The sequence below is a fragment of the Theropithecus gelada genome, chromosome 2 (assembly GCF_003255815.1).
Source record: "Theropithecus gelada isolate Dixy chromosome 2, Tgel_1.0, whole genome shotgun sequence".
In the NCBI taxonomy this organism is placed as follows: domain Eukaryota; kingdom Metazoa; phylum Chordata; class Mammalia; order Primates; family Cercopithecidae; genus Theropithecus; species Theropithecus gelada.
The window spans coordinates 179,936,159-179,952,468 of NC_037669.1; the positions used below are offsets into that span (position 1 = coordinate 179,936,159).

General features: G+C 38.1%; 1 protein-coding gene across 7 annotated transcripts in view; it reads left to right on the top strand.

Moving 5' to 3' along the window:
* The window catches only part of FBXL2 (F-box and leucine rich repeat protein 2), a 146,542-nt gene that overhangs the window by 65,566 nt on the left and 64,666 nt on the right, over window positions 1-16,310 (top strand). The window lies entirely within an intron of this gene.

Sequence of the window (16,310 nt, forward strand, 5' to 3'; positions counted from 1 at the left end):
CACGCCACTGCACTCCAGCCTGGGCGACAGAGCAAGACTCCGTCTCCAAAAAAAAAAAAAGGACATGTAAAGGCTCTGGGGCTCTGGGGTTGCTGACAAAGTTCTATTTCTTGACCAGGGTAGGGGTTATAATAAGATGTTTGTTTTATAAGTCATTGGTCTATACATTTCATTTATGCAGTTTTCTTTATATCCATTACATTGCTAATAGGAAGATTTTAAAAATGTGTATATTAAAAATTTAAAGCTTATGAATGATAAAGAAAAAAATTCAGTAAGACTTGCTTTTAGTAGACTTGCTCTACTTTTTTCACTCTCATAAGTCATTTTAACCAAAGTTCCTCAATTATGAAAAAAATAGAGTTTCTGATAACATTAGCATTTGTTACTGTGTTTATTTTAAATACTGCCATTCTGAACCAACACTGTAAGCATTTTTGTTTTAGTTATTTATGATGAAGAGTAAATTTCTAACAATGCTTTTTAATACTTTGTTTCCCAACTTGAGGACCAAATACAGAATCATAAAATTATTCTTTATTTATTTACAGCCATTAGATTCTTGCAAAACAAATACAACTTTTTTTTTTTTTTTTCCCCGAGATGGAGTCTGTCGCCCAGGCTGTAGTGCAGTGGTGTGATCTGGGCTCACTGCAAGCTCCACCTCCTGGGTTCACGCCATTCTCCTGCCTCAGCCTCCCGAGTAGCTGGGACTACAGGCGCCTGCCACCACGCCCGGCTAATTTTTTTGTATTTTTAGTAGAGACGGGGTTTCGCCGTGTTAGCCAAGATGGTCTCGATCTCCTGACGTGATCTGCCCGCCTTGGCCTCCCAAAGTGCTGGGATTACAGGCGTGAGCCACCGCGCCAAGCCAACAAATATAACTTCTTAGTATTTTTCAGTCATCTGTTTTTTTTGCTTATATGCATGTTATAATTTATGATTTTGCAGGTACTCATGAATTAGTATAGTATTCATAGCAGTTATATATGTATGATAGTTAAGGAACATTTTGTAATATTCATATGACACTTTATGTATATGTAGGTCTAGTTCTAACATGTAACAATACCAATGATTTTGTGCAGTAACAATTTAATTTCTCTTGTGCTACTTTGTTACTAAACTTGAACATTATATGCAAACACTTTTGGTATACTTTCTAAACTTAAGTATTTTTTTTTTAGATTTCAGTTGCTGTTCCCAACTGAAACTTCAGCCTAGTGAAGTTTCTCCAAATTTAGATTAATAAAAAACTTTTAAAACTACATGACTCAAGAAAAGTTTTCTAATTTGGCATCAATAATAATGGAACAAAAATTATGTAAAAACCTTAATTATAACAACATAATGAAACAAAAATATTTTATTGATTAGAAATACAATATTTAGTATTCCATGTATCTTTATTCTATTATTCTAATACTGCAAACTCTTCAGTAGGGCACCCAGTCATGTGAAACAATAATTATATTCAATCTTTAGTATTTTGCCTACTTCCAGTTATATAGTGTAATTTTCCAGTTTTTAAAAAATTTTGTCGGCCGGGCGCGGTGGCTCAAGCCTGTAATCCCAGCACTTTGGGAGGCCGAGGCGGGTGGATCACAAGGTCAGGAGATCGAGACTATCCTGGCTAACATGGTGAAACCCCGTCTCTACTAAAAATACAAAAAACTAGCCGGGCGCGGTAGCGGGCGCCTGTAGTCCCAGCTACTTGGGAGGCTGAGGCGGGAGAATGGCGTGAACCCGGGGGGCGGAGCTTGCAGTGAGCCGAGATCGCGCCACTGCACTCCAGCCTGGGAGACACAGTGAGACTCCGTCTCAAAAAAAAAAAAAAAAAAATTTTGTCATGAAGATATATCTGTCAAGGAGGGAAGGAAGAGCATATTTAAGAGTTTTCTAGCTTGATTTTTATAACTTTAAAATACTTAAACCCGTGGTATGTGGGTCTTCATTTGTACTCTTGCCCTTGGGCCTGCAAATGTTATAGATAGTCTATTACTTTTGTTACATAGTATTTTCCAGACATACTAGCCAATGAAATAAGACAAGAAACAGAAATAAAAAATATAAGCATTTATAAGGTATCATTAATTGAGACAATCTGTTCTTCTACATAGCAATATCAAAAGCATCAGTATAAGAGTATGGTGATATTGGATATACAATTAATATCTAACAATCAATTTCAATTATTAGGAAAATAAATACAAAAAAGATAACACTCATAATACAAAAAAAAAAAAAAAACAACTATAAAATACCCTGGAATAAACTGAACAAAAAATGTGACTTTTATGGAGAAAATTAAAATTTTCTGAAAGACTAAAACAAAATGCAAATAAATGTCAAAGTAAACCACATTCCTAGATGTGAAGACTCAACACTGTAAAAATGTAATTTCAGTCATAATCTCAGGAGGAAGCTATGGATAATTTAACAAATTGATTTTAATATTTATGTATAATAGTGAAGATGCCCATATAGCTAATGCAGTTTTGAAGAAGATCAAATTGAGTAGATTTATCCTTTTGCATACTAACATTATAAAGCTATAGTAATTATAATGATGCTATATTGGAACAATACAATGGAAAAGAATAAAAAATATAGTAACATCTATTCACAAGTAGGTACTCAGTATAGGACTGAGATAAAATCATAAATCAGTGTGTAAGTGTTCAAAAATAAATTCCAGATGGATTGAAAACCAAAAATGTGGTAAGTAAAATTGTACACTATTAAAAGAGAAAAAGTAGTAAAACTGAAAATCAATTACTTGAGCATCAATTGGAAGGAAATAAATTAAAACTAAAGAAAGTGGTAGGAAGGAAATAAATTAAAAGAAGTGGTGGGAAAGAAAATTATACCAAAATTAAGGAAATACAAAACAAACACACTAGAGAAAATTAACAAAACCCAAAATTGGCCTTTTGAAAAGATTAATTGATAAATTCTTACTAAAACTGATTAAGAAAACAAAGAAGGCACAAATTATTGATACCAGAAACAAAAGGGGGACATCTCTATAACGTCTACAGAATTACAAACTCTGACAACAGAAAAAACCAAAGTCTGAAGATTCCTATATCTGGTAAATAAATTGAATCCACAAAGCAACCTCCATGCTGGGATGACTTCACTTGGGAATCTTTTCACATGTTTCACATGTTAAGATAGAAACAATGTCAGTCTTATGTTGACTTTTCCCAGAAAACAGAAAAAGAACATTTAATATATTCATTTTCTATGTCTGCGTTAACAAATTACCATAAACTGGATGACTTAAAACAACAGAAATTTATTCTTTCTCGGTTCTGGAGATCAGAGTCTGAATTCAAAGTGTGAGCATGGTTATGCCCCCTCTGAAGGCTCTAGGGGAGAATCCATTCTTTGCTTCTCCCAGCTTCTTTTGGCTGTATCACTCATCAGTCTGGGCCTCTGTGGTCACATTGCCTCCTTCTCTTCTCAGGATCCCTAACTTAATTACATTTGTACAACCCTTTTTCCAAATAAGGTAATATTCACAGGTTCTGTTGATTAGGTCACAAATACATCTTTATTTGGTGGTGATGGGGCACGTGTCATTCAACCCACTACATTTTCTAATTCATTTTATGAGACTAGGATAATTCTGGTATCAAAACCTACCAGGACATTATAAGAAAGGAAATACACAGACGAGCCTTTCTTGTGAACATAATGCAGAAATCCTGCAGAATATACAGTAACGTCAGTTAACTAGAACTGATAGACATTTATAGAATGCTTTATCCAACAACAACAACAAAATACACATTCCTCTTAAAGTTACATGGAACATTCACCAAGATAGACCACATTCTAGGTCATAAAATGCTCAACTCATTTAAAAGAATAGCATACAAAGTGTTCTTACAGACCACAATGAGTTAAACCAGAAATCAGCAACAGAAAGCCAAAAATTCCCAAAATATTTGGAGATTAAACAACACATTTCTAAATAATACATGGGTCAAAGAAAAGGTCTGAAGAGGAAAGCAAAAATATTTTTAAATGAGAATGAAAATTCGACTCACCAAACTTTGTAGGAAGCAGTGCTTAGAGGGAGATTTACTGAACTGAATGAATAAATTAGAAAAAATAAATATCTAAGATCAAGAATCTGGCCAGGTGTGGTGGCTCATGCCTGTAGTCCTAGCACTTTAGGAGGCCGAGGTGGGTGAATCACCTGAGGTCAGGAGTTCAAGACCAGCCTGGTCAACATGGTGAAACCCTATCTCTACTTAAAATACAAAATTAGCTGGGTGTCGTGGTGTGGTGTGTGCCTGTAATCCCAGCCACTTGGGAGGGTGAGGCAGGAGAATCACTTGAACCTGAGAGTTGGAGGTTGCAGTGAGCTGAGATCGTGCCATTGCACTCTACTCTGGGTAACAAGAGTGAAACTTCATCTCACAAAAAAATAAAAAATAAAAATAAAATCAAGAATCTTAGCTTCCATTTTAGGAAATTAGAGGAAAAAGGGCAATGGAAGTCTAAAGCAAGCTAAAGAAATGAAATAATGGGCTGAGGCAGGAGGATTGCCTGAGATCATGAGTTCGAGACCAAGCAAGCATAGTGAGACCCCATCTCTATCGAAAAAAAAAAAAAAAAAATTAGCTGGGCATGGTGGCATGTGCCTGTAGTCCTAACTACTCAGGAGGATCCCTGGACCCCAGGATTTCAAGGTTACAGTGAGCTATGATCACCCCACTGCACTCCATCCTGGGTGACATAGCAAGACCCTGTCTCTAAAAATAAATAAATAAGCTTTAAAAATAAAAAAGGAAGAGTAGAAATCAAGGAAATTAAGAACAATGGAGAAAATAAGTGAAACCAAAAGCTGGTTCTTTGAAATGTTCAGTAAAATTGCTAAACCTTTAGCCAGACTAACCAGGATAAAAGAAGAGCGGAAGTACCAAGATCAGAAATGAAAGGGATCGTTGTTACATGGGCATTAAAAGGATAATAAAGGAATATTAACAACTCTGTGTTCACATAAAAAAAATTTGTGGTTACATAGGAAGCATATACATTTATGGGGTATATGAGATACTTTGATACAGGCATCCAATGTATAATAATCATATCAGGGTAAATGGGGATATCTATCCCTTCAAGCATTTATCCTTTGTGTTACAAACCATCCAATTATACTCTTTAGTTATTTTTAAGTGTAGAATTTATTATTGACTATAGTCACTCTGTTGTGCTATGAAATACTAGGTCTTATTCATTCTTTCCAACTACTTTTCTTACCCATTAACCATCCTCATGTCCCCCCCCCACATCCTCCTGCCATCACACTTCCCAGCCTCTGGCAACCATCCTTCTACTCTTTTCCCCCATGAGTTCAATTGTTTTAATTTTTAGCCCCCACAAATAAGCGAGAACATGCGAAGTTTGTCTTTCTGTGCCTGGCTTCTTTCACTTAACATAATGACCCCCAGTTCCATCCATGTTGTTGTAAATTACAGGATCTCATTCTTTGTTTGGCTGAATGTATATATGTTGGATGTTGGATGGATATATGTTGGATGTATGGATGAATGTATCCATTGTATATATGTCCCACATTTTCTTTATCCATTCATCTGCTGATGGATATTTAAGTTGCTTCCAAATCTTAGCTATTGTGAACAGTGCCACAACAAACATGGGAGTGCAGATATCTCTTCGATATACTGATTTACTTTCTTTTCGGTATATACTTAGCGGTCGAATTGCTGGATCATATGGGAGCTTTGTTTTTAGTTTTTTTGAGGAACCTCCAAACTGTTCTCCATAGTAGTTGTATTAATTTACATTCCCACCAACAGTGTGTGAGGGTTCCCTTTTCTCCACATCCTTGCCAGCATTTGTTATTGTCTGACTTTTGGATATAAGTCATTTTAACTGGGGTGAAATGATATCTCGTTGTATTTTGATTTGCATTTCTCTGATGATCAGTGATGTTGAGCACCATTTCATATACCTGTTTGCCATTTGTGTCTTCTTTTGGGAAATGCCTATTCAGATCTTTGGCACATTTTTGAATTGAATTGTTAGATTTTTTTTTCCTATAGGGTTGTTTGAGCTCTTTATATATTCTGGTTACTAATCCTTTGTCAGATGTGTAGTTTGCAAATATTTTTCCCATCCTGTGGATTTTCTCTTCACTTTGTTGATTGTATCCTTTGCTGTGCAGAAGCTTTTTAACTTGATGTGATCACATTTGTCCATTTTTGCTTTAGTTGCCTGTGCTTGTGGGATATTACTCAAGAAATGTTTGCCCAAAACAATGTCCTGGAGCATTTCCCCTGATGCTTTCCTGTAATAGTTTCATAGTTAGAGGTCTTAGATTTAAGTCTTTAATCCATTTTAATTTGATTTTTGTGTATGGTGAGAGATGGGGGTCTAGTTTCATTCTTCTGCATATGGATATCCAGTTTTCCCAACAACATTTATTGAAGAGACTGTCTTTTCCCCAGGGTATGTTCTTGGGACTTTTGAGTTTATTGTAGTATGTAGTTTATATGGATTTATTTCTGGGTTCTCTATCCTGTTCCATATGTGTCTGTTTCTATGGCAGTACCATGCTGTTTTGATTACTGTAGCTCTGTAGTATAATTTGAAGTCAGGTAATGTGATTCCTCCAGTTTTGTTCTTTTTGTTCGGGATAGCTTTGGCTATATTATGGGTCTTTTGTGATTCATATAAATTTTAGGATTGTTTTTATTCTGTTTTTGTGAAGATTGTCATTCATATTTTGATAGGGATTGCATCAAGTCTGTCATTTGCTTTGGGTAGTATGGACTTTTTTTAAAATTATTTTTTATTATTATACTTTAAGTTCTAGGGTACATGTGCATAACGTGCAGGTTTGTTACATATGTATACTTGTGCCATGTTGCTGTGCTGCACCCATCAACTCATCAGCACCCATCAACTCGTCATTTACATCAGGTATAACTCCCAATGCAATCCCTCCCCCCTCCCCCCTCCCCATGATAGGCCCCGGTGTGTGATGTTCCCCTTCCCGAGTCCAAGTGATCTCATTGTTCAGTTCCCACCTATGAGTGAGAACATGCGGTGTTTGGTTTTCTGTTCTTGTGATAGTTTGCTAAGAATGATGGTTTCCAGCTGCATCCATGTCCCTACAAAGGACACAAACTCATCCTTTTTTATGGCTGCATAGTATTCCATGGTGTATAGTGCCACATTTTCTTAATCCAGTCTGTCACTGATGGACATTTGGGTTGATTCCAAGTCTTTGCTATTGTGAATAGTGCCGCAATAAACATACGTGTGCATGTGTCTTTATAGCAGCATGATTTATAATCCTTTGGGTATATACCCAGTAATGGGATGGCTGGGTCATATGGTACATCTAGTTCTAGATCCTTGAGGAATCGCCATACTGTTTTCCATAATGGTTGAACTAGTTTACAATCCCACCAAGAGTGTAAAAGTGTTCCTATTTCTCCACATCCTCTCCTATTTAATAAATGGTGCTGGGAAAACTGGCTAGCCATAAGTAGAAAGCTGAAACTGGATCCTTTCCTTACTCCTTATACGAAAATTAATTCAAGATGGATTAGAGACTTAAATGTTAGACCTAATACCATAAAAACCCTAGAGGAAAACCTAGGTAGTACCATTCAGGACATAGGCATGGGCAAAGACTTCATGTCTAAAACACCAAAAGCAACGGCAGCAAAAGCCAAAATTGACAAATGGGATCTCATTAAACTAAAGAGCTTCTGCACTGCAAAAGAAACTACCATCAGAGTGAACAGGCAACCTACAGAATGGGAGAACATTTTTGCAATCTACTCATCTGACAAAGGGCTAATATCCAGAACCGACAAAGAACTCAAACAAATTTACAAGAAAAAAACAAACAACCCCATCAAAAAGTGGGCAAAGGATATGAACAGACATTTCTCAAAAGAAGACATTCATACAGCCAACAGACACATGAAAAAATGCTCATCATCACTGGCCATCAGAGAAATGCAAATCAAAACCACAATGAGATACCATCTCACACCAGTTAGAATGGCGATCATTAAAAAGTCAGGAAACAACAAGTATGGACATTTTAACAACATTGATTCTCACTTAAACCCAGGAAGTGGAAGCAGAAGACTTCCCTAACTCATTCTGGGAGCCCAGTGTTACCATAATACCAAGACCATATAAAATATTACAAAAAAAGGAGAACTCAAGACCAACATTTTTCATAAAAATAGATGCAAAAACCTTTAACAGAATATTAGCAAGTCAAATCCAGTGACGTATAAAATAATTATATCCCACAATAAAGCAGAATTTATTTTAACTATGCAAGGATATTTTAACCTTCAAAAGTCAGTGTAATCTATTACACCGACAGACTAAAGAAAAAAATCATGTCACATCAGAAAGTGCAGAAAAAATATTTGACAAATTGTGGCACCCATTCGTGATAAAAATACTGAGCAGACTAGGAATACAGAAGAACTCCCTGACTTGATAAAGAACATCTACACAAGACCTACAGCTAACATCATACTTTTTTTTTTTTTTTGAGACAGAGTCCAGCTCTGTTGCCCAGGCTGGAGTGTAGTGGTGCAGTCTCTGCTCACTGCAACATCTGCCTCCCAGGTTCAAGTGATTCTCCTGCATCAGCCTCCCCAGTAGCTGGGATTACAGGCCTGTGCCACCATGCCTGGCTAATTTTTTTGAATTTTTTTTTTTTTTTTTTGAGACGGAGTCTGGCTGTGCCGCCCAGGCTGGAGTGCAGTGGCGGGATCTCAGCTCACTGCAAGCTCCGCCTCCCGGGTTCACACCATTCTCCTGCCTCAGCCTCCCGAGTAGCTGGGATTACAGGCGCCCGCCACCTCGCCCGGCTAGTTTTCTTTTTTTTGTATTTTTAGTAGAGACGGGGTTTCACCGTGTTAGCCAGGATGGTCTCGATCTCCTGACCTCATGATCCGCCCATCTCGGCCTCCCGAAGTGCTGGGATTACAGGCTTGAGCCACCGCGCCTGGCCTTTTTTGGATTTTTAGTAGAGATGGGGTTTCAACATATTGGGCAGGCTGGTCTCAAACTCCTGACCTCAAATGATTCACCCACTTTGGCCTCCCAAAGTGCTGGGATTACAGGCGTGAGCCACCGTGCCCGGCCAACATCATACTTAATGATGAGAGACTAGATGCTTTTTCCCTGAGATTGGGAACAAGAAAAAGATGTCCCCTTTCACCACTCCTGTTCATCACAGTATTGGAAGTCCTAGCTAATGTAATAAAATAAGGCAAGAAAATAAAAGATATGCATTGGAAAGAGATAAAGTTGGCTTTGTTTGCAGTTGACACGATTGCCCATGTCATGAAAACCCCAAAGAACTGACAAAATAATTAGTAATAATAAACCACCTCCTGGGCCAGGTGCGGTCGCTCACGCCTGTAATCCCAACACTTTGGGAGACTGAGGCAGGTGGGTCACCTGAGGTCAGGAGTTCGAGACCAGCCTGACCAACATGGTGAAACCCTGTCTCTACTAAAAAATACAAAAATTAGCCAGGCATGGTGGTGGCGCCTGTAATCCCAGCTACTCAGGAGGCTGAGGCAGGAGAATCACTTGAACCGGGAGGCAGAGGTTGCAGTGAGCCTAGATGGTGCCATTGCACTCCAGCCTGGGTGACAGAGCAAGACTCTGTCAAAATAAAATAAAATAAAATAAAATGAAATGAAATGAAAAAAATAAAATACCTCCTCCTGTAACTAATTAGCAATTATGGTAAGGTTACAGAATCTAACGTTAATATTATAAAAGTTAATTACTTTCCTATATACCTGCAATGAACTACTGAAATTCGAAATTTAAAATAATACTGTTTACATTAACATCAAAAAAATGAAATACTTTAGTATAATTCTGAAGAAAATTTTGTAAGATCTATATGAGGAAAACTATAAAACTCCAGTATTCCAGTGAAAGAAATCAATGAATATCTTAATAAGTGAAGAGATATTACATGTTCATGGATCGGAAGACTCAGTATTGCTAAAATGTTAACTTTTTTCAAGTTGATGTGTAGATTCACCAAAATCCAAATCAAAACTTTACTAAATTACTTTGCGAGCAGCAGGAGCAACAGGAACTCTTATTCACTGTTGGTGAGGATTCAAAATGATACGGCCAGTTTAAAATATAGCTTGGCAGTTTCTTACAAAGCTAACCATAAGTGTATCATTTAGTCAAACAGTCACATATTTAAGTCACAAAACTGGTTTTGTGGATGTTTGTAAACCTGCTTGGAAAAGCAAGCTAGGTGCAGTGGCTTGTGCCTGTAATCCCAGCCACACAGGAGGCTGAGGCAAGAGGATCACTTGAGGCCAGGAGTTTGAGACTGTCCTGGGCAGCATAGTAGGACCCCTATTACTTGGGGGGGAAAAAAAAGTTAATATGGAAAAGCCAAAGACTGAGAAGAACCAACACAGTACTGAAGAAGGACAACGTCAGAGGACTGATGCTATTGGACTAATTTTAAGACTTAGTATACAGCTTCAGTAATCGAGACATGTAGCACTGGTGAAAGAATAGATTGATGGACCAATGAAACAGAATAGAAAGCCTAAAAATACAGCCACATAGTCAACTGATATTTGACAAAGGAGCAAAAGCAAGTCAATGGAGAAAGTATACATTTTTTTTCAACAAGTGGTATTGGAAAATTGGACATCTATATTTAAAAAGATGAAGGTAGACACAGACCTTTCACAAAAATCAACTCAGAATGGATCATATACCTAAAAGTAAAACACAGAATTTCTAGAAGAAAGTGTAGGAGAAAATCTAGGTGACCTTGGATTTGGCAATGAGCTTTTAGATACAACACCAATAGCACTATTTATGAAAGGAAAAGTGAGTAAGTTGGACTTTATTAAAATTTAAAACATCTTCTCTGAGAAAGGCACTGTTAAGAGAATGAAAACCACAAACCACAAACTGGGAGAAAATATGTGCCAAATGTATAATAAAGGACTTGTGTGCAACATATGTAAAGAACTTTTAAAACTCAACGGTGAGTAAATCAGCTGGGCTCTGGCTCACGCCTGTAATCCCAACAGTTTGGGAGGCCAAGGTGGGCAGATCACTTGAGGTCAGGAGTTCAAGACCAGCCTGGCCAACATGGTGAAACCCTGTCTCTACTAAAAATACAAATATTAGCTGGGTGTGGTGGCACACACCTGTAATCCCAGCTACTGGGGAGGCTGAGCAGAGAATTGCTTGAATCCGGGAGGCAGAGGTTGCAGTGAGCTGAGATCGCACCACTGCACTCCAGCCTGGGCAACACAGTGAGACTCCATCTCAAAAACAAACAAAACCAAACAAACAAACAAAACAAAAAAAACCCTCAATAGTGAGAAATAACTCAATTTTTTTAAATGCGCAAAAAATCTGAACAGACATTTTACCAAAGAAGATATACAGATGACAAGCATAAGACGCTTAATACGATATGTCACTAGGGAATTGAAAATTAAGACAATGAGATACCACTGTATACCTATTAGAATGGGTAAATTTCAAAAATCTAAATACAAAATGGTGGTAAGATGCAGAGCAAGAGGAACACTTATTCACTGTTGGTGAGGATTCAAAATGGTACAGCCAGTTTCAAATATAGCTTGGCAGTTTCTTACAAAGCTAACCATAAATGTATCATTCAGTCAAGCAGTCACATACCTAAGTATTTATCCAAATGAGTAGAAAATGTATATCCACACAAAAAACTACACACAAATGTTTATAGCAGAATTATTCATAATCACCCCAAGCCAGAAGCAACTAAGATGTCCTGCAATAGGTGAATGGATATACAAACTGATATATTCACACAATGAGATAGTATTCAGCAATAAAACACAGTAAGTTATCATGCCATGAACAGACTTGGAGGAACCTTAAATGCATATTGCTAAGTAAAAGAAGCCAGTCTGAACAGTTACATAGTGTTTGATTCCAATCATATGGCATCTGGAAAACACAAAACTATAGCGACATTAGAAAGATCAGTGGGGCTGGGCACAGTGGCTCACACCTGTAATCCCAACACTTTGGGAGGCCAAGACAGGAGGATTGCTTAAGGCCAGGAGTTCAAGACCAACCTGGGCAACATAGACCCCGTCTCTTCAAAATAATTTTTTTTCTAATTAGTTGGGTGTGGTGGCGTGTGACTTTAGTCTCCCCTACTTGGGAGGCTGAGGCGGGATGATTGATTGAGCCCAAGAGGTTGAGGCTGCAGTTAGCCATGATCATACCACCATACTCTAGCCTAGGTGACAGAGTGAGACCATGTCTGGGAAGAAAAAAATCAGTAGTGGCCGAGGGTTCATGAGGAAGAGAGGAGAGATGAATAAGTGAAACATGTTGTTAACAGTAAACTATTCTATGTGAAACTGTAATGGCAGCTACATGACATGCATTTGGCAAAACCTCTAGAACTAACTAATACAGAGTGAACTGTGTTGTAAACTATAGACCTTAGTTAATAATAATGTATCAATATTGGTTCATTAATTGTAACAAATATACCACACTAATATGACATGTTAATGATAGGGGGAACTATGTGGGTCTGTTGGTGGGGGTGTATATGCTAACTATCTGTACTACTTGCTCTTATTTTAAATAAAAATTTTAGGTTGGCCCTGGTGGCTCATGCCTATAATCCAAGCACTTTGGAAGGCTGAGGCAGGTGGTGCACCTGAGGACAGGAGTTCAAGACCAGCCTGACCAATATGGTGAAACCCCATCTCTACTAAGAATACAAAAATTGGCCGGATGTGGTGGCATGCGCCTGTAATCCCCACTACTTGGGAGGCTGAGACAGGAGAATTGCTTGAACCTGGAGGCGGAGGTTGCAGTGGGCTGAGATCACGCCACTATACTCCAGCCTGGGTGACAGAGCAAGACTCCATCTGGAAAAAAAAAAAAATTTAAAGGGGAGATAAACAAATGTGAAAGGTGTTAAAATTGTGCATGCGCCAAATGGAAATATTTTATAGGCTGTGTAACAAAGGAATTATAAACTAATTGAAAGGCAGGAAAAAAAAACCTATAGTAAACATCATAATAATTGAATAGTGGCAGCTTTTTCTCTGAGATGAGAATGAGACAAAGATGTATTTCATTACCAGTTCTATTTATCATTGTACTAGAGAAAATCATAGCCACTGTAATAAGCAAAAGAAATAGAAAGTATAATTGTTGGAAAGGAGGAAAGTTAGTTCATTATTCACTGGTGAATTGATGTTTTATGTAGAAAATCAGAATGAATGAACAAATTTAGAAATATTGTTGGGTACAAGGTCAGTATATGAAAATTAACGTTATATACTAGCAACAATTAATGACATTTAAAATATTCCTTTTTTTTCAAGACAGGGTCTCATTCTGTTGCTCAGGTTCACAGCTCGCTGAAACCTTGACCTACCTAGGCTCTGTTGATCCCACCACCTCAGCCTCCTGAGTAGCTGGGACTATGGGCATGCACTACCACACCTGGCTAATAATTGTATTTTTTTGTAGCAATGGGGTTTCACTATGTTGCCCGTGCTGGTCTCGAATTCCTGGGCTCGGGTGATCCTCCTCCCTCAGCCTTCCAAAGTGCTGGGATTATAGGTGTGAGCCACCATGTGCTGCCAAAAGATATTCCATTTTAATAATAAGAACATCAAATAACCAGGAAAAAAATCTAAAGATAAGCAAGGTATCTATATGGAAAACTACAAAAATTACTGTGAGAAATTAAAGAAATCCTAAATAAATTTTGGAATGGATCATGTTTCTGGATCGGAAAATTTAATATTGTAAAAATCTCAATTGTTCCCAAATTTTTTGTAAATTCAATGCAGTCCCAGTAACAATTTCAGAAAGTTTTCTTGTGGAAGTTGATATGCTGATTTTGAAACTTAATAGGAAATTCTGAGAATCAAGAATAAGTAAGATAATCTTGATGAAGAAGAACAAAGTTGAAGGACTTACGTTACCAGACATTGTGACTTATTATTAAAGCTTCATGAAATCAGCCTTACTGGCACAAAGACAAACAGACTAATGGAGCAGAATACAAAGTCCAAAAGTCCATCCAATCCCTCGCTCCGCTGTGTATATTTATAACCAGGTGCTATTGCAGTGCTTGCCTTGTAAAGTTGAGGCGATCACATTTGAGATAAGGAAGCACTTTCTAGGAAAGAATGTTTTGGAGGGGTCAGAACTCAGTTTGTCACTCGTGTCGCTGTCTACGTTTCTATTGCCAGTATCCCAGGCTTTGTAATTGAGGGCATTACTTTTACTCATTGAAACATGAGTCAGGAATTGGCTTTGGCCGTCAGTGTGGTAGTTTGGAGTATCGCCACGCCTATTTGTGCAAATTCAACTACTTTCAGTTTAAAAGGTTGGGGAGAGAGGGGAAATAATGTAAATACTTTAGGCAATCTTTTTTTTCATTCAGTAATCATAAACCTAGGTAGTAAGCATGAGATGAGAAATGTGAATTCCTGTTCCGTGTGTTGGTTCCTGCGTGTGTCTCAACGTGTGAGCTCTTGCTTCACATGTGAATGAAGCAGGAGTCCAGTTTGTTCCAAGCAACACACTCACTAAACGAAAACTACTTCATCTGTTATTATCAGTTAAGAAATAGCACTGTTGACCTAAATAAGGAAACTGAGGTAAAATTAATCTAGAGAGTTTATTTGGGGCAAGTTTGAGATTGCAGCTCAGGAAACACTGGGAAGTGATCCTGAGAAAAAAGGAGTTGCTTGAGTTTTGTTTGTTTGTTTTGTTTTTGTTTTTGTTTTGAGATGGAGTCTCTCTCTGTTGCCCAGGCTGGAGTGTAGTGGCATGATCTCGGCCCACTGCAATCTCCGCCTCCCGGGTTCAAACGATTCAATCTGCCGCAGCCTCCTGAGTAGCTGGGACTACAGGCGCACACCACCACGCTCAGCTAATTTTTATATTTTTAGTAGAGATGGGGTTTCACCATGTTGACCAGGATGGTCTCCATCTCTTGACCTTGTGATCTACCTGCCTCAGCTTCCTGAAGTGCTAGGATTACAGATGTGAGCCACCGTGCCTGGCCTACTCGAGTTTTTAAAGAAAAAAGGATGAATCAGGAGAGGGGGCGATTACAAAAGTTGTTTTTGGGAACTCTTACCGGTTTCCAGAAGTAACATTGATTAGTGATTGGTTGTACATTGTTGAACTATCGGGTAGGAGTTAGAGTATCCAGCATATGGCATTGTTAGGTTACTTTATAGCTTACTTGTGTCAGTCACTCTGGAGCCCACATAGCGGCTCATATCTCTTAGATTAAGTTACTTTCTTAGGATCTAGCCCAATCCTGAGGGAAAAACAGCTGTGTTAAGCTTTCCAAAGCAGTATATGTAGTGGTCCTGGTTTGTGCTCTTGAGTCAGACTACCTGGATTCAAATCCTAGTTCCACCTTTACTATCAGCGTGCCCTGGGCACCTTACTTAACCTCTGTGTTCAGTGTCCTTATCTGTAAAATGGAGATAGTAATAGCACAACACCTCATAGCAGTGTTGTGCCAATTAAATGACTCACATGTAAACCATGGTTGGCACATAGTCGATGCATAATCAGTGTTGACTATTTTTGTTATTACCAGTATTGTTATTACTGAGACACGATAAAGGTGGTATGCTCTTAAGGGATTTTCAAGGGAAACAGCTAACTTTTTTTTTACCTTTGGCATATGCTTTTAGAACCCAATCCCTGCATGAAATGTGATTCTGCTGTACTAGGCTAGTTTCTGTTTGGTGCTTGTTTTCTGTAGGGAGCTGACAATCAGATGTGGCTAGCTGTGGGATGGTCATATGTCACAGAACACAGCTATTAGGGGCAGGAGAGCCTTTGGGTTGAGCAATGTAGATGTGTAGATATCCTGAAATACTTGGATGTATATGTTTAAGTACGTATATTTTAGCCACCAGCATTTTTCTATGTACAAAGATCCACTGAATCTTTTAAAGTCAGTGTAACCCTTATTATGCTTCTATCCTTTGCTTTTCACTAGAGAATGATTGTAGCCTGTATTGTAGGATGGCATCTCTACAGTCAGTATCCCATGGTACTGCATGTGGGTGCATTATTGTAGGGTACAACACTTTGATGTTTTATTATTCTACTCTCCTTCCCTGAGGCCATAGATTTTTATCTCACCACTATTGTTACCTTTAAAGAATTTTGAGGAATATTATAGGTGGCTGTTCACCATCTTACCACTCTCCCCCTTCCAC